General features: G+C 34.8%; 1 long non-coding RNA gene across 1 annotated transcript in view; it reads left to right on the top strand.

Moving 5' to 3' along the window:
* The first annotated feature begins 5,006 nt into the window (after nucleotides 1–5,006).
* LOC141518467 (uncharacterized) overlaps nucleotides 5,007–18,583 on the top strand; it is a 52,808-nt gene continuing 39,231 nt past the window's right edge. The window contains exon 1 of the long non-coding RNA XR_012477200.1: nucleotides 5,007–5,155. This is a non-coding gene — a long non-coding RNA (uncharacterized LOC141518467). The remainder of the gene's footprint in view (nucleotides 5,156–18,583) is intronic.

Genomic DNA, 18,583 nt, shown 5'->3' with positions numbered 1-18,583 from the left:
AGTTCTTATGGTTCTGTTCATTTAACTCAGCAGCAATTCATGAAAATCTTTCCAGGCTTTTCTGAAGTCCCATTCCTCATGATTTCTTATAGAAAAATTGTGTTCCATCATATACATATACCCCACTTTGTTCAGCCATTCCTTCAACTTTCAATTCTTCACAACTACAAAAAAGTTACTACAAGTATTTTTCTACATGTGTCTTTTCCCCTTTTTTCGTGATCTCTTTCGAATACAGACATAGTAGAAGTATTACTGGATCAAAGTGTATGCACAATTTTATTGCCCTTTGTACATAACTCCAAATTGCTCTCCAAAAAGTTTGGACAACTCCACCAGCAATATATTAGTGTCCCAGTTTTTCCACATCCCCTCCAATATGTATCATTTTCATAATCCCCAAACAATAGTGATTTAGAACAACTTTTTATATGACTATAGACATATTTGATTACTTTGTCTGAGAATTGCCTTTCCATATTCTTTGAAAATTTATCAATTAGGGAATGACCTGGGTTTTTTTGGTAAATTGGACTCAGTTCTCGTTATATTTTAGAAATGAGTCCTTTGTCAGAAACATTAGTTGTAAAAATTATTCCCCAATTTACTGCATTCCTTTTAAACTTGACTGCATTGGTTTTGTTTGTGCAAAAAATATTTCAACTTAACGTCATCTAAATTATCCATTTTGTCTTTGTAATATTCCTTATCTCTTCTTTGGTCCTAAACTACTCTGCTTTCCATAAATCTGAAAAATAAACTATTCCTTGTTCTCCTAGTTGACTTATGAAATTACCTTTAATGTCCAAATGTTTTATCCCTTTTGATCTTGTCTTGGAAGAGGACGTGAAATGTTGATCTATGCCTAGTTTTTGCCATTCTTTCTTCCAGTTTTCCGAGCAGGTTTTTTTTTTTTTTTTTTTTTTTTTTTTTTTATTAAAGCATGAGTTCTTATCCCAGAAACCAAAACCTTTGGGTTTATCAAACAGCAGATTACTATGGTCTTTTATTAATGTTTCTATTGCAACAGTCTATTCCACTGATCTCTCACTCTAGTTCTTAGACAGAACCAGTTTTGATGACTGGTGCTTTATATTGTAATTTTAGATCTGGTATGACTTGGACTCCTTCTTTTGTAATTTTTTTCATTAATTACCTTGATATTTCCCACCTTTTAGTTCCTCCATAGAAATTTAGTTACTATTATTTTTCTAGCTCAATTAAGTCATTCATTGGAAATTTGATTGATATGCCACTGAATAAGTAATTTAATTTAGGTAGAATTTTTTTTTCTTTTATTAGCTTGGCCCATGAGCAATAGACATTATCCCAATGCTTTATATCTGATTTTCTTTGTATGAATAGTGTTTTACACTTGTTTTCATAAAGTTTCTAAGACAGCCTTGGCAGGTAGACTCTCAATTATTTTTTCTTGATTATCAAAATATCTGAGTGGAATTTCTCTTTCATTTTTTGCTGCTGTGTCTTGCTAATAATATACAGAAATGCTGATGATTCTTGTGGGTTTATTTAATATCCTGCAACTCTGACAAAGTTACTAATTATTTTAAATAGATTTTAGACCATCATACCAAATGCAAAAATTGAGAGTTTTGTTTCATTATTACCTATTCTAATTGCTTCAATTTCATTTTTTTCTCTTATTTTTATGGCTAATATTTCTAATACAATATTGATTATTAGTGGTAATAATGGACATCCTTGTTTCACCCCGATGTTCTAAGGAACGCTTCTAGCTGCTCCCCATTACATAAAATGTTTTTTTGATGTTTTAGAGAGATATTGCTTTTTTTTTTTTGAAGAAACACTCCAATTATTCTTATGCTTCCTAGTGTTTTTAATAGGAATGGCTGCTGTATTTTTCAAAACCTTTTTCAGCATATATTGCAAAATCATAGGAGCTCTGTTAGGTTTTTATATGGTCAGTTATGCTTATAGTTTTCATACTATTGAACCTTCCCTACACTCTTGGGATGAATGTCTTAATTTTCAAAATTTCTAATTTAGTATTTCATTGGGGGTGCTTAATGATTTCTCTCTCTAGTTTTTTTAAGTTACATCCTCAGTTCATTGATCTCTTCTTTCTTTGTTTTATTCACATATGCATTTAAAGATATATTTCCCCTAATAAGTGTTTTGACTCTATTGCACAAGTTTAGTATATTGTTTCTTTATTGTCATTGTCTTGGAGGAAATTATAAATTATTTATATGATTGGTTGTTTTATCCACTCATTCTTTAAAATTAGAGTAAGTTTCTCTCTTTGTAGCATGTGATTTTATTGCATAATGATCCAAAAAGAATTCATATAATATTTCTGCCTTTCTGCTTTTGATCATGAGACTTTTATTCCCTAACACATGATTAAGTTTTGTGTAGGTGCCAAGAACTACAGAAAACAAGTTCTATTCTTTTTTTTATTCCCATTAACTTTTCTCCAGAGTTCTATCGTATCTAATCTTTCTAGTACTCTATTCAACTCCTTAATTTCCCTCTTGTTTAGTTTATGGTTAGATTTTCTAATTCTCAAAGAGTGAGGCTGAAGTCTCACACTGGTTTAATTTTCCTGTCCATGTATTCCTGTAACTCATTTAGTTTCTTTAAAAATTTGGATGCTTTATCACTTGGTGCATACAAGTTTAGTATCAATTTAATTCAAATATTTTACCTTGAAAGAGATCATAGTTTTCTTCCTTATCCCTTAAAATGAGATCTATTTTTGCAATTGCTTTGTCTGAGATTAAGAATAGCTACCCTTGCATTTTTCAACTCTGTTGAATCATAATATGCTATGCTTCATCTTTTTACCTGGGTATATCTCTCTGCTTCTAATGTGATTCTCCTAACCAACATATTGTAGAATCTGTTTCTTAATTCACTCAATTATCTGTTTCCATTTTATGGGAGAATTCATTTCATTCACATTCACAATTACTTTTTTTTAAAAAATAATTCAATCAAAATAAACTTAGGTCCATACCTTAAGATTCTCAAGAGTTTTGAGAATTTTTCCTTCAAGGTAGGGATTAGCTAATTTAATCTTATCTCTTGAGGTTCCTTTTTGAAGATCAAATTTTCTGTTCAGTACTAATCTTTTCATCAGGAAACTTTGAGAGTTAAATTTCCTTGAAAGAATGTGTTCTATTTTGCTAGGTAAATGATTCTTGGTTGCAATCCAACCTTTCTTGACCTCCAGAATATCATATCTTGGTCCCTTCGATATTTTAACATTGATGAAGGTGGGTGCTGTGAACTCCTGACTGTGGCTCCTCAGTTTTTGAGTTACTTCTTTTTGTCTACTTGTAGTATTTTTGCCTTGATTTGATAATTCTGGAATTTGGTTACAATATTCCTTGATTTTTCATTTTGGGGTCCCTTTTAGGAAGTGATCTGTGGATATTTTCAATGACAATTTTAGCCTCTGGTTCCATGATGTCAGAATAGTTCTGCATGATGACTTCCTGAAGAATGAAATACAGGTTCTTTTTTGATCATGATTTTCAAGTAGTTCAATTATTCTTTGTTGTCCCCTTTCTGTTTCTCTCATTCTCTCTCTCTCTCTCTCTCTCTCTCTCTCTCTCTCTCTCTCTCTCTGTCTGTCTCTCTCTCTCTCTTAATTTTGTTTTTTTGTAAGGCAGTGGGTTAAGTGACTTGCCCAAGGTCACACAGTAAGGTAATTAGTAAGTGTCTGAGGTGACATTTGAACTTGATCCTCCTGACTCCAGGGCTACTGCTCTATCCACTACGCCACCTAGTTGCCCCCAATTCATTTATTCTTAAATCATATCTCTTGGATCTATTTTCCATTTTGTTCTAGTTGTTTTACCAATAAAATATTTTACATTTCTTCCTATTTTTTTAAATTTTGACAGATTTTTGATGTCTTATGAAATCATTAACTTCCATTAGTCCTATTCTACTTGGGGAAGTATTTTCTTAATTTAGCTTTTGGATCTCCTTTTCCAATTTTTTCAATTCTATTTTTTTTAAAAGAGCTATGATCTTTTTTTTTCAATTACCTAACTTTATTTTTTATTTTTTGGTTTTGCAAGACAATGGGGTTACAGGACTTGACCAAGGTCAATTATATTTTTTAAAGTATTTCTTATTTTCTGTCATTTTTTTGTTCTGTCAGTTTTTGTCATTTTCTCTTGAACTTATTTTTCCCAATTTTTCCATTTAATTTTTAAAATCTTTTCTGAGCTCTTCTAAGAATTCTTTCTGGGCTGGAGATCAGTTCATATTCCATCCATAGCTTTACATACAGTACCCCTTCTGTTCTCCTTTGTTGCACTTGTGTATTGCCCATTCTTAAATCCAAGGTAACTTTCAATGTATCCTGCTTTTCTCTGGCCTTAATTCATTTTGAATTTTGCTACCAATCCCAAAGTTCTTGTTTGGGGGATGGATTTGCTTGCATATCTTCAGTGTTAAGAGTCCTAGAGGCTTGTTAAGTGCCCTGGATTGTTGATGTTAGGAACTCCTAGGAGGGACTCAGTAGACTAATTAATAAGGGTCAACTGAGACTCTCTGTCTTTCTGTCTCTCTGTCTCTCTTTCTCTCTCTCTTTCTCTCTCTCTCTCTCTCTCTCTCTCTCTCTCTCTCTCTCTCTCTCTCTATCAGTGGTTTGTGCTAGAAAAATCACATTTGTAGCAGAGATACACCCAATGGAAATATCTGGGTTAACTCTGGTTTGTCTATAGGCAGCGAAGTCACTGGATTTGGCTAGCAAAGAAGAACCAGATGTTCTCTCTGGACTCTCACCAAAGGATAAATCAGTCACCCATTCCCTATTTGAAGTCTGAGTCATTTGTCAAGGAATGCCAGGAGTTTGCTCTTTGGACCACTGGATTAGCATCCATCTCTTTGGATCAACTATTAGTGCTGAGGAACTCAGTCTCCTGGGTCATTGGGGTGGGGCCATATCTGGCCTTTTAAAACCAGGATGCCAGGACTTTCTCCCAGCCAAGAATGCCAGAGGATCACTGTCAGGGTCAGATCATCTGGACCAGCAACTCAAGCAGAATGTGGGTCCTGGGCAACCCGGCTGGAGCTTTCCAAACATGCTGAATCTGCCTACTATGTAGCCAAGAACTAACTCCAAAGCCTCTGCTCCCATAGCTGAGCATCTCAGGTTAGTTTCACAGCCTCACCCCATCTCCCTTGCACTGAATTTCTATTCTCTTCCCTGGGATCCCCCAAAGTCTCCTTTGTATGACCTTCTGGAAGGTATTTAACTCTGATCTTTGATGTTTTATGTTGCTCCAAAAGCTGTTACGAGTTTTGATTAATGTCAGTTCTGAGGGAAACTCAAGAGCACTAAACAGAAATCCTGATTTTTCTCCATCTTCTTGATAAGAAGTTTCCAAAAAGTTATTTAAAAAGCATGAAAATTCTATAAACTTTACTTTATTATTTTGGCTCCAAGGTATTATAGGAATTATCAATGAACAAACTACTTTTACTAAAGCATAAGGGTATCTGGTTTTCAAATTACAGTTCTAGAGAATTATTTGGGTCACTCAGGGTATAGGTGACTTGCCCATAATCACTCAATCGGTTTGAATCAGAGGCAATATGTGAATCTAGATCTTACTGATTTTGAAACCAGTGTGCTCCTTACCACAGCACGTGACTATTTTCCACACAGAGCTTTGAAATCTTGGGGCAATTTTACCTTTTCTACTGAATTCTTACTTCATTTCACTTTAAGTTGGTTTTTCAGGTGGACCAACACAAATCCTGAAATTGGCAGAGATATGAGGAAGGGAGATCATTTAGAAAGGGGAGGATTATTTTTTTCTATTTCCAAAGTAGGCAAAAATCACTTATCTTGGAGGAGATAGAGGACAGCCAGTATCCCTCATTCTGGACACTTGGGAAGAAATTTACTTTCATGACTGAAGTAACTTTCAGTGTTAGGTTGATTAGCATCATTAGCTATTAGAAAAGCTTCTAAATACTGAACAAGGAAAACAGCTCTATCAACCTTCAGGGTGAAATGGAACTCCTCTAGCTTGATTTTGTCAGGGATTTTGTGGGACTTAAAGGAACCAAATTAACTTAGGCTATTTTCTTGAAATCCATAGCTCAGGGATCCAGAAACAGAATATTTTTGCACATGAATGAAATAGGTTATTTTTTTTTAGTTTGTTCATATTGTTTTTCTCCCAAAAGATAATTAGAAATGCAATTGCAATATTTACCAGCCTTGCAATTTCCAATGAGGGGGAATTTCAGGGGAATTTCCACTGAGGTAAAAAATAAATTAATGGAGCCTATATGAAATCTTTATGCTAAATGAAGTTAATATAAATTAGGGGGTGAAGCAGAAAAAGTAGCTAAAGAAACATAGGTGCTTTTGAGTCTTGGACACAAAAACCCACCACAGATGGAACACAAGAGCAAAATCTTTTTGAAACATGTAGAACAGAGAATGCTGAGATAATGCCAAGTATTCAGGATCTCCCTAAATAAAGCCAGGAGAAATTTTGGCATGGAATAAAATTATCATGGAGCAAGTTTTTGGAAAAGAAAATGGCCCAATTGAAATCACTGAATTCTAGAACAGTAAGGTCATTTACCATATACCATTATCTAAGAGTGTTGCAGTCAAAGGGAGATTTATTTACTTTAGTGCTCCAGAATCTGTACTTTAGTAATGTCTCCACCAACAGAGATCACAGAGGCACTATCGAAACTATGCAAACTGCTGTGACCAAATATTCTTCTACTACAAGTTCAACCTTGCAGTTCAGTGGATACAGTGCTCATCTTCTTAATGTCAAATCTGGCCTCAGACTCTTTTTTTAAATATCCCTGATCTGAATTATTTTATTTTCCCCAATTATACGTAAAATCAAATTTCAAAATTTACTTTTAAAACCTTGAGTTCCAAATTATTTCCTTTTCTCCCACCCCAATCTCCCATTGAGAAAGCAAGTTATTTGACATAAATTAGAAATGTATAGTTGGGAAAAACCTGACTAAGGTAATTATGTTTTAAGAGTAAACATAACACCCCTCTACACACACACACATACACACAGACACACACACACACACACACACACACACACACACACACACACACACACACATACCCAGGAAAACAGAAACCTCAAGAAAAGTACAGTAAAAACGAACAAAAGCAAACAAAAAACTATTCATCAAACTATGCTCAAGCATCATCAGTTCTGACTTTGGGAATGGATAGTATTTTTTACCATAAGTCCTAGAGAGTTGTCTTGGATCATAATATTGTTGAGAAAAAGTAAGTAAGTCATTCACAGTTGGTCATCCTACAATTTTACTTTAAATATTTATATAGTTGATTTCCCATTGCTCCTACTCATGTGAGTTCTGTACTGAGAGCATTCTGTTCATAATTTCTTATACCCGAATAATGTTTCATCATAATCACATACCACAGTTAATTGAGTCAACTGATTGGCATCCCTTCAATCTCCAGGACCTTTTAACCAGAAAAGAGTTGCTATAAATAAGTTTAAACATATAGGTACTTTTCTTTCCAGTTTTTCATCTCTATGTGCATATAGTAGTGGCACTGCTAAGTCAATGGGTAGGCAAGGCCTTTTGGTCATAGTTGCAAATTGTGCTATAGAATTGTTGTGTTACTTAATAAATCATCCAACAGTGCATTATTCATATTTTCCCTCATCCCCTCCAACATTTATTATCATCTTCTCCTTTTGTCTTTTATGCAAATAAAATGAGTATAAGTTAGTACCTCAGAACCTACAGCTCTCATGTCAATGGAGAACTAGAGCATTTTAAAAATGATTGACATATATAGAATTGATAACATCATCTGAAAACTATTCATACCTACTGATTATTCAACAAATGGGGAATGGTTCTTATTTCTTTTTATATATTTGATTCAGTTCTCTATGTTGAGAAATGGAGTTTTTGTAAGAGAAACTTGTTTCTATGTTTTTCCCACAGCTATTTTTGCTCACTGTATTTCACTATATGCTATTCCTCCCCTCATTTATCCTCTCATACATTTTTACCTTTCTCTCTTCAAACCTATTTTTGCATTTCCCAACCCCTCCCATCCTCTTCAGTTAGTTCTATCATCTCCACCCCTTTTCTTCCATCTCTTTTCTCTCCTTCTTTCCTCTAAGATCAATTTCTAAACCCAACTGAAATGGTTGCTATAACCTCTCTGTGGCAGCTTCTATGAGAGTACATCTCACTCACCCCTTCTCACATGCCCACTCTTCCTCTCCACTGCAACTGATTTTTCTTGCTTCTTTTATGTGAAATAACTTACCCATTCTGTATCCACCTTTCCCTTTTTCCAAGTGCATTCCATTAACTCCACCTTTTAAATATATATTTAAATATATATGCCTTCAAATTCAACTCCCACTTGTACCTTGCCTATATATGTGCCTTCTAACTGCCTTAATAAATGAGAACGTTACTATAAGTTTATCAGCATCATCATCCCATGCAAGAACATAAGTAGTTCTATATCATTAAGTCCCTTATGATTTGACTTTCCATTTTAACTTTTTATACTTCACTTACTCTTGTATTTGAATATAAAATTTTCAGTTCTGTTTTGTCATTTTAGCAGGGAAATTTGAAATTCCTATATTTAATTTTATCTTTCTTTTCTCCACAAAGAGTAGTTCAGTTTTGCTGGGTGGTTGATTCTCATTTGTAATTCAACTTCTTTTATCTTCCATAATATTATATTGCAAGTCCCACAATCTCTTAATGTAGAAGTTGCTAAATCTTGTATTATCCTTGCTGTGACTCAACGATACTTGAATTGTTTCTTTCTGATAGCTTGCAATTATTTCTCCTTGAACTGGAAGCTCTGAAATTTGACTATAATATTCCTGTCAGTTTTCATTTTGGAATCTCAGGAGGTGATCTGTGGATTCCTTCAAATTCTATTTTACCCCCTGCTTCTAGGATATCGGGTCAGATTTTACTAATAATTTCTTGAAAGATTACATCTAGGCTTTTCTTTGGATCTTGGCTTTCAGGTAGTCCAATAATTTTTAAATGAGCTCTCCTGGATATGTTTTCCTGGTCAGTTGCTTTTCAAATGAAAATTTTCTCATTTTTTTCAAGTTTTTCATTCTTTTTGGTTTTGTTTTATTATTTCTTGATTACTCACAGTCATCATCTTCCTTATGCTCCATTCTGTTGTTTAAGAAAATATTTTCTGGGGCAGCTAGGTGACACAGTGGATAGAGCACTAGCCCTGGAGTCAGGAGTACTGAAGTTCAAATCTGGCCTCAGACACTTAATAATTTAACTACCTAGCTGTTTGCCCTTGGTTAAACCACATAACCCCATTACCTTGAAAAAACCTAAAGTAAATATTTTCTTCAGTGAATTTTTGTTATCTCTTTTCCCATTTGGCCAATTCTGCTATTTAATGCTTTTTAGTATTATTCTCATTGGCTTTTTGCATCTCTGTTTTCCCATTTGGCTCACTTTGGTTTTTAAGATGTTACGTGCGTCAATTTTTTTTCTCTTTCACCAAGCTGCTGACTGTTATGATGTTCCTTCCTCATGCTCATTTCCCTCTCTAAATTTTCCTCTGCCTTCCTTATTTGATTTTCAAAATTATTTTGAGCTCTTCTATTGTCTGAGACCAATTAATATTTTTCTAGGAGATTTTGAATGTAGATTTTGTTATATTCTTCCATGTGTGTATATTGATTATATCTTCTTTGTTATCTTCTTTGATGTATGTATTTTGATCCTCCTCATGACCAAAGTAACTATTTATGGTCAGAATTTTTTCCCCTTCTATTATTTACTCATTTTCCCAGTCTGTGACTTGTTATTAACTTTTTGGTAAGGTATGTCTCTGCTTCCAATATGGAGGATGCATTATCTCAAGCTTTTGGGGATTTTTGCATCTGGTTTAAGAATTATTTCTACAGACCTGCAAGTTTTCATTTTTTCCAAAGTCTTATGACCTAAAGAGAGGTTTGTACTACTCTCCTGACTTGTGCTCTGGTCTGTGAGTGAGCATAAGAACTCTCTTCCCAAGAAAGGTAAGAATTCTCCTGCTCTGCTGTACTTGTAAGCTCTGTTGTGCTTCTGCTCCTTTTCATGTAACTGAGACCCCAGACTACCACAGACTCACATTTCCCTACTGTAGCTTCCTGGATTTCTGGGACTGATTTGTACTGGCAAGGCCAGGTCTGCCCTGAACTTTTCTCTCACCATGGTTTTGCAGACCCTTCCTGACTGATCTTCCAAGTTGTTTTGGATTGGAAAATTGTTTCCTTCAGTCTTTTGGGGGGTTCTATCTCTCTAGGAAGTTTTTTTGCACCATTATTTAAAAGTATTTGGTTTGTTTTAGAGGAGAACTCAGAAAAATCCTGCCTTTATTTCACCATCTTGTTTCTGTCCCCCTATACTCAGACTCTTAAAAGCTGTATGATCATCAGCAAATAATTTAAGTATTTTTGCCTCAGTTTTTATCTGTAAAATCATTTGAACAAGGAAAAAGTGAACCCCTTTAGTATCTTTGCCATGATAACCACATATGGAGTCATGAAGAACTGGACCCAAATGAAAATGAATATACAACCATAAAAAACGTTGGCTACTGGTCCAGTACCTGAATCTGATTTCTATCTGAGGAAAAACCTAGCTAACTAAAGAGTCATTACCAGCCAATCTAGCATTTGGGGAAAATTTCTTTGTAAAGCAACTGATGAAATAGATTTTAAAAAAAGAAAGCGATCATAGCCTCATGTAACTTTCTTCCATTAGTGTAGTGTTGTTGTTAGGGTATTAGGAAAGGATTCCAAATCAAAAGAAACATTATTTTACAAATTCTCATTACAATATTTTTATTCAATATATAGCAAGAGAAAACTAAATATTATATAAATATTACTTAATATATGAAATTTAATTAATTGATCACATTAATGATATAAAAATATAAAAAGACTTGAAAAAAAGGTCAAAGTGTAATCTTTCCTAAAATGAATTGTTAGAGGAAGTTTCTTTATGTACAGAAGGTATCAAAAACACTCCCTGATGAGAAATAGCAAGTTTCCCCTCCTCCTTTTTCTTTCTTTCCATATTAATGTAGTTTTTACTTTCATAAAACCCCAAAAATGGAAACATGCTTCCTCCCAGAACAATTTATTATTTGATTCTAAATACTCTTTTTTAAAAATTTTAATAAATTTATTTTTATATTGGTAGCTAAATGTCTAGATAGATTTTAACACTTATTACTGGCAAGGTTTTTCTCCTTTCCTCCTTTCCCTCCCTCAAACCCTTGAAAAAGAGCAATCCCCCACTGTCTCTGCCTGGATTTCTGGAACTGGGAATATACAAGCATCTTGTGGAATAATCTTATGATTTCTGTTAGGACTGTTATTGAAATGGTCAATGATGCTGAATGTTTTCCTAACATTGAACTATCCCTACATAACTGGAATAAATCCTACCTGATCTTGGTGCATGATCCTAGCTAAAATTTGCTGTAATCACTTTATTAATATTTTATTTCACATTTTTGCATAAATATTATTAGAGAAATTGGTCTTTAAATTTCTTTCTCTGTTTTGATTCTTATTTAAATATCAGCATTATATTCATGTCATAGAAGTCATTTGGGAGAACTCTTTCTCCACCTATTATTTCAAATATTTTAAATAGATGTAGAATTAATTGCTATTTTAACCTGAGAAAGTATGGTCAGTTTTGCTGGACCACTGATTCTTAGTTGTAATTGAAGCTCCTTTGCCTTTGGGAATATCAAATTCCAGACCCTGCAAAACTTTTTTATTTGATGCTGCTAAGTCTTGTTTAATACTGACTGTGTTAAAGTAATAATTTGAAATTATTTTGCCCAACTCTATGCCAATAAATTTGATAATCTAAGTGAAATGGATGAATATTTACAAAAATATAAGTTGCCCAGGTTAAATGAAAAAATTAAATACCTAAACAACACTATCTCAGAAAAAGAAATTCAACAAGCCATTATGGAACTCCCTAAAAAAAATCTCCAGGGCCTGATGGATTCACAAGTGAATTCTACCAAACATTTAAGGAACAATTGGTTCCAATCCTATATAAACTCTTTGGAAAAACAGGGAAAGATGGAACTCTGCCTAACTCTGTCTATGAAACCAATATGGTACTGTTACCTAAACCAGGAAGAGTTAAAACAGAGAAAGAAAATTATAGACCTATTTCCCTGATGAATATAGATGCAAAAATCCAAAATAAAATCTTAGCAAAAAATTACAACAAGTCATCACTAGGATAATACATTATGATCAAGTAGGATTTATTCCAGGAATGCAGGGTTGGTTCAATATTAGGAAAACTGTTAGTATACTCAAATATATCAACAACAAACCTATCAGAAATCATATGATCATATCAATAGATGCTGAAAAAGCTTTTGACAAAATACAGCATCCATTCCTATTAAAAACACTAGAGAGTGTAGGAATAAATGGACTGTTCCTTAAAATAATTAGCAGTATCTATCTGAAACCATCAACAAGCATTATATTCAATGGGGAGAGACTAGAGGCATTCCCAATAAGATCAGGGGTGAAACAAGTGTGCCCATTATCACCACTACTATTCAATATAGTATTAGAAATTGTAGCATCAGCAATTAGAGCATAAAAAGAAATAGAAGGAATTAGAATTGGGAAGGAAGAGACAAAACTCTCACTGTTTGCAGATGACATGATGGTCTACCTAGAGAATCCCAAGAAATCATCTAAAAACCTACTAGAAACAATTAGCAATTTTAGCAAAGTTGCAGGTTATAAAATAAAGTCTCATAAATCCTCAACTGTTCTATATATGTCTAGCAAGAATCAGCAGGAAGAGCTAGAAAGAGAAATCCCATTCAAAGTAACCTCAGACAATGTAAAATATTTGGGAGTCTATTTGCCAAGACAGACTCAGAATCTTTTTGAAAACATTTATAAAACACTTCTCACACAAATAAAATTAGATTTAAATAACTGGGCAAATATCAACCGCTCATGGATAGGTAGAGCTAATATAATAAAAATGATAATTCTACCAAAACTAAACTATACCAATCAAAATTCCAAAAAATTACTTTAATGAGTTAGAAAACATTGTAAGTAAGTTCATATGGAGAAATAAAAAGTCAAGAATTGCCAGAAGCTTAATGAAAAAAAGTGTAAAAGAAGGTGGCTTAACCCTACCTGATCTAAAATTATATTAAAAAGCATCAGTCATCAAAACTGTTTGGTATTGGCTAAGACATAGAGTGATGGACCAGTGGAATAGACTAGGTGTAAAAGCAGGAGATGATTATAGTAACCTAGTGTTTGATAAACCCAAAGACTCCGGCCATTGGGATAAAAACTCCCTCTGTGATAAAAATTGCTGGGATAATTGGAAGTTAGTATGGAAGAAACATAGATTAGCCCAACACCTCACACCTTTTACCAAGATAAGATCCAAATGGTTACAGGACATAGTCATAAAAACAATACTATAAGCAAATTAGAAGATCAAGGACTAGTCTACCTGTCAGATCTATGGAAAGGGGAACAATTTATGACTAAGGAAGAGTTGGAGAACATCACCAAAAACCAAATTGATGATTTCTATTACATTACACAGATAAAACCAATGTAACCAAGATCAAAAGAAATGTAGTAAATTGGGAAACAATCTTTACAACTAATGATTCTGACAAAGAACTCATTTCTAAAATATACAGAGAACTGAGTCACACTTTTAAAACAAAAAGCCATTCCCCAATTGACAAATGGTCAAAGGATATGCAAAGGCAATTTACCAATAAGGAGATCAAAGTAATCCATAAGCATATGAAAAAATGCTCTAAATGATTAATTATTAGAGAAATGCAAATTAAAGCTTCTCTGAGGTACCACCTCACACCTCTCAGATTGGCCAATATGACCAGGAAGGATAATGATCATTGTTGGAAGGATTGTGGGAAATCTGGGACACTATTACACTGTTGGTCAAGCTGTGAACTCATCCAACCCTTCTGGAGAGCTATTTGGAACTATGCCCAAAGGGCAACACAAATGTGCATACCCTTTGACCCAGGAATACCACTACTGAGTCTATACCCTGAAGAGATGAGGAAAAAGGGTAAAAACTTTACTTGTACAAAAATATTTATAGCAGCCCTGATTGTGGTGGCAAAGAATTGGAAATCCAGTAAATGTCCTTCAATTGGGGAATGGCTTAGTAAACTGTGGTATATGTATGCCATGGAACACTATTGTTCTATTAGAAACCAAGAGGGATGGGATTTCAGGGAAACCTGGAGGGATTTGCATGAACTGATGCTGAGTGAGATGAGCAGAACCAATTTTCTCTTGTGTTTCTTTTCCCACTTTTTTCTGTTTAATTTTTCCTTTTAGGTTTTTGCCAGGCAAATGGGGTTAAGTGGCTTGCCCAAGGCCACACAGCTAGGTTATTATTAAGTGTCTGAGACTGGATTTGAACCCAGGTACTCCTGACTCCAGGGCCGGTGCTTTACCCATTGTGCCATCTAACTGCCCCACCATTTGATTTTTAAACTCCTTTCTGATCTCTTCTGACAAATCTTTCTGAATTGGAGACCCATTCATTTCTCCTGTGAAGTTTCACACTTTCTGTCTTCCTTTCCTGAGTAAGTATCCCTGTCTCCAAAGTAACATTCAGTACACTGCTCTGTGCTGGCCTTTCTTCAATTGGGATATTAGCTTTCCTTAGGGTCTTGTGTTGGGGAGGAGCTGGTTTTCAAATCTTCAATATATAGTTCCCTAGAAGTCTTACTCACTAGAGTTGGGAACTCCTTTCAGTTACTCTATGAACTCTCCAGTAAGGAACCAGAAATTTTCTCTGAATTTTCTGTGTTGGAACTGTCAGTGGCCCACTCCCTAGGCCTGGGGCTGGATCTATACTGTCCTTACATAGTCTCAGCTAGAAAGTCCAGAGATCCTCTTCAGGTAATCAGTACTGGGGAAGATCTGACACCAAAACTCAGGTCTTGGGGAAGGTATAATAATCTGGGGCTGATTCTTTGTTTATTTGGAGAATGTCAGATCCTCCTGTTTGAGTAATGGGGACTCCCACTGGAAAATGGAGCTTCATTGGTAACATGGGGTTTCGGCAGATGGAGTCTTCCAGATGAGCCCAACTGTTTGGATGGTTCTCTGGGCAGCCATGCTGCAACTCTCCCCTTCCACAAAGGCTTCCACTATGGTTCTCAATTCAGTTTCTGGCTTTACCCTGCTATCTTTGCTCCAAGTATCTGCTTTCTGCCTTGGGCATGCCTACGATCCCCAGTTACAGACCTTGGTGGAAGATGTTCACCTTTGTTCTTCTGTGGGTTCTGTCAATGCAAAAATCTATTAAGAGGTTTGATTGATATCAGTTCTGAGCAAAAACTGGGAGAGTTTAAAAGTCTCTGAATTCTGTATGCCATCTTGATCAGCAGTCCTGAAGTCACTTTAGGTTTTTCAAGGCAAATGGGGTCAAGTAGCTTGCCCAAGCCCACACAGCTAGGCAATTATTAAGTTTCTGAGACGGGATTTGAACCCAGGTACTCCTGACTCCAGGGTCAGTGCTTTATCCACTGTGCCACCTAGCCACCCCCTGAAGTTACTTTAAATGGGATTGATGTTTTGCTGAATTTCTTTTTCTGAGAGGATTATTTAAGTATTTAATTTCCTCTTCCTTTAACCTGGGCAATTTATATTTTTATAAATATTCATGCTCCTCACTTAGATTATGAAATTTATTGGCATAGAGTTGAACAAAATTGTTCTGAATGATTATTTAAATTTCCTCCTCATTGGCAGTGAATTCGCCTTTTTCATTTTTGGTATTAGTAACTTGATTTTCTTCTTTCTTTGTTTTAATCAAGTTAACCAAAGGTTTATCTATTTTGTTGTTTTCTTTTAATAAAGCTCTTTTGGTTCTATTAATTAATTCAATAGTTTTATTTTTGATTTTATTAATTTTGAAATATTTAATTTGGTATTTCATTGGGGATTTTTAATTTGTCATTTATCTAACTTTTTTAGTTGTATGCTAAATTCATTAATCTACTCTTCATTTTATTCATGTGAACATTTAGAGATATAATATTTCCACTAATAACAGCTATGACTTTATCCCATAAGTTTTGGTATGTTGTTGCATTATTATCATTGTCTTTCTTATGAATTGTTGCTTTATCCACTCATTATTTAAAATTAAGTTATTTAGTTTCCAATTAGTTTTAGATCTATCTCTCCATGGCCTTTAATTGTACATGAATTTTTATTGCATCATAGTCTAAAAAGGATACAATTAATAATTCTGTCTTTTTGTATTTGACTGTGACAGTTTTATGCCCTAATAAACATGCTCTATTTTTGTGGATCGCAGGAAAAAGTGATATATTCCTTTCTAACCCCATTCAATTTTCTCTACATTTTTGTCCTGTTTTCTAACATTCTATTCACCATCTTAACTTCCTTCTTGTGTATCTTACATTTACATATATCAAATTCTGAGAGAGGGTGGCTGATGTCCACCACCAGTAGAATCTATGTCTTCTTTAATTTATTTAACTTCTCTAATAATCTGTATCCTATACCAATTGGTGCACACACATTTAGTATTGAAATTATTATATTATCTGTGGTACCTTTTAGGAAGGTATAGCTTCCTTTCCTATCTCTTTTAATGAGACCTATTTTTGCCAGTGCTTTGTCTGAGGATAAGGACTGCAAGTCCTGCTTTATTCACTTCAGTTGAAGCAGGATATATTTTGTTCCATTCTTTTACCTTTCCTTTCTGTGTATCAATCTGCTTCAAATGTGTTTCATGTAAACAACATAAAGCAGAATTATGTTTTTTTAATGATATCAGTTTCCATTTTATGGGAGATTTCAACCCATTCACATTCACAGTTATAATTGCTAAGTCTTTATTGCCCTCCCATCTTCCCTTCATTTGTATTTTCCCCCTTCTTTCACCTTATCCCTCCTCCTTAGTATTTTGCTTCTGAATACCATCTCCCTCAATCTATCCCTCCTTCTATCAGACACTTTCTCTTTTCATCTCTTTTCTCCTTTTCCCCTTCTTCCTTCCCTCTCTTCTATCAGTTCTCCTTAGCTATATCCTTAAATATGGAATCTAGGCTCTTTTTTAAACAAGGTTTTCAAGTAACCCTAAAATGTTTAAATTGACTCCCTTGGATCTATTTTCCAGGGCACTTGTTTCATCAATGAGGTATTTTACAATTTTTTCTATTTTTTTCATTTTTTTAAAAATCTTAACAGATTCTTGTTGTCTCATGAAGTCTTTAGCTTTCCAAAATAACAATTTATTTTTGAGAGAAGTATGTTCTCTGTTTAGCTTGTCATTGCCTTTTATATTAGTCAATTATATTTTTAAAGGAGTTGTTATCCTTTTTGATTTGCCCAGTTGTTTTTGAGGGAATCTCTTTTTTTTTGCATTAGTCCAATTGTGTTTTTAAATGATTTGTTTTCTTCTGACTTCTTTATGGTACAAATTTTTATGATGAAATTTTAATTTTTCTCTTGTATTATGTTAAATGTCACTTTCATTTCTTTCCCAATTTTTCCATTTGATTTTTATACTCCTTTCTGCTCTCTTCTAAGAAGTTTTTTCTGGGCTGGAGAACAATTCATATTCTCTAATGAAATTTCACATTCCATATTACTTCTGTCCTTTCTTGAGCTAGTTTCCTTATTTCCAAGGTAACAACAGACCCTGATTTGCACTGGCTGAGAACCCTAGTAGCCTTGCTTAGTGGAGTTAGGAACTCTAGGGAGGTTCTCAGTGGACCAACTAATAAGGGATTCCAAAAACTTACCGTGGATTATCTGTGTTGGAGCTGTCAGCGGCCTCCTTCCTTGAACTTGGGCTAGATCTGGGCTCTCCTGAAAGAAACAAGTCACTGGGCTAAGGCCTTCTGGGCTGTAAGTGTCAGAGGTTCTCTCTACATGGTTAGGGCTGGAAAAGTCTTGTGGCCCACACCTGAATCTTGGGGAAAGGTGAGAACACCTGGAGCTGTTTCTGTGTTTGTACTAGAGAAAGTAAGATCCTCTTACAGGAACAAAATGGGATCTGATGGAAACCACAAGAGCTCAGGTTTGGACTTTCTAGACCAGTTGAACTGGCTGAATGTGTGTCCTAGGCAGTTCCACTAGATCTCCTGTAATTTCCCCACTGGAATTCTCCCAGTCCACCCATGGTACATGCTGCAAGGACTTCTGCTCCAACCAGTGTGGTTTTCAGATTAGTCTCTCATCTCACCCTGCCCAAATTCCCTCTCTTCCCCCTACTCCCCTGCTTCTCCCCTCCCCTAAACCCCCCAGGACAGATCTTGCTGGAAGATCTTCCCCTCTGTCCTCCTGAGGATTCTGTCAATGCAAAATTTGTTAAGAGGCTTGATTTATATTGGTTCTGAAGGAAGACCAGGAAAACTTAAAACAGTGCCTGACTTCTCTCTGCCATTTTGACCAAACTTTTTTAAATTATCTCCAATAATTAAAGT

The sequence above is a fragment of the Macrotis lagotis genome, chromosome 1, assembly GCF_037893015.1.
Source record: "Macrotis lagotis isolate mMagLag1 chromosome 1, bilby.v1.9.chrom.fasta, whole genome shotgun sequence".
NCBI classification, from domain to species: domain Eukaryota; kingdom Metazoa; phylum Chordata; class Mammalia; order Peramelemorphia; family Peramelidae; genus Macrotis; species Macrotis lagotis.
This window is presented reverse-complemented; position numbering and strand designations above follow the sequence as displayed.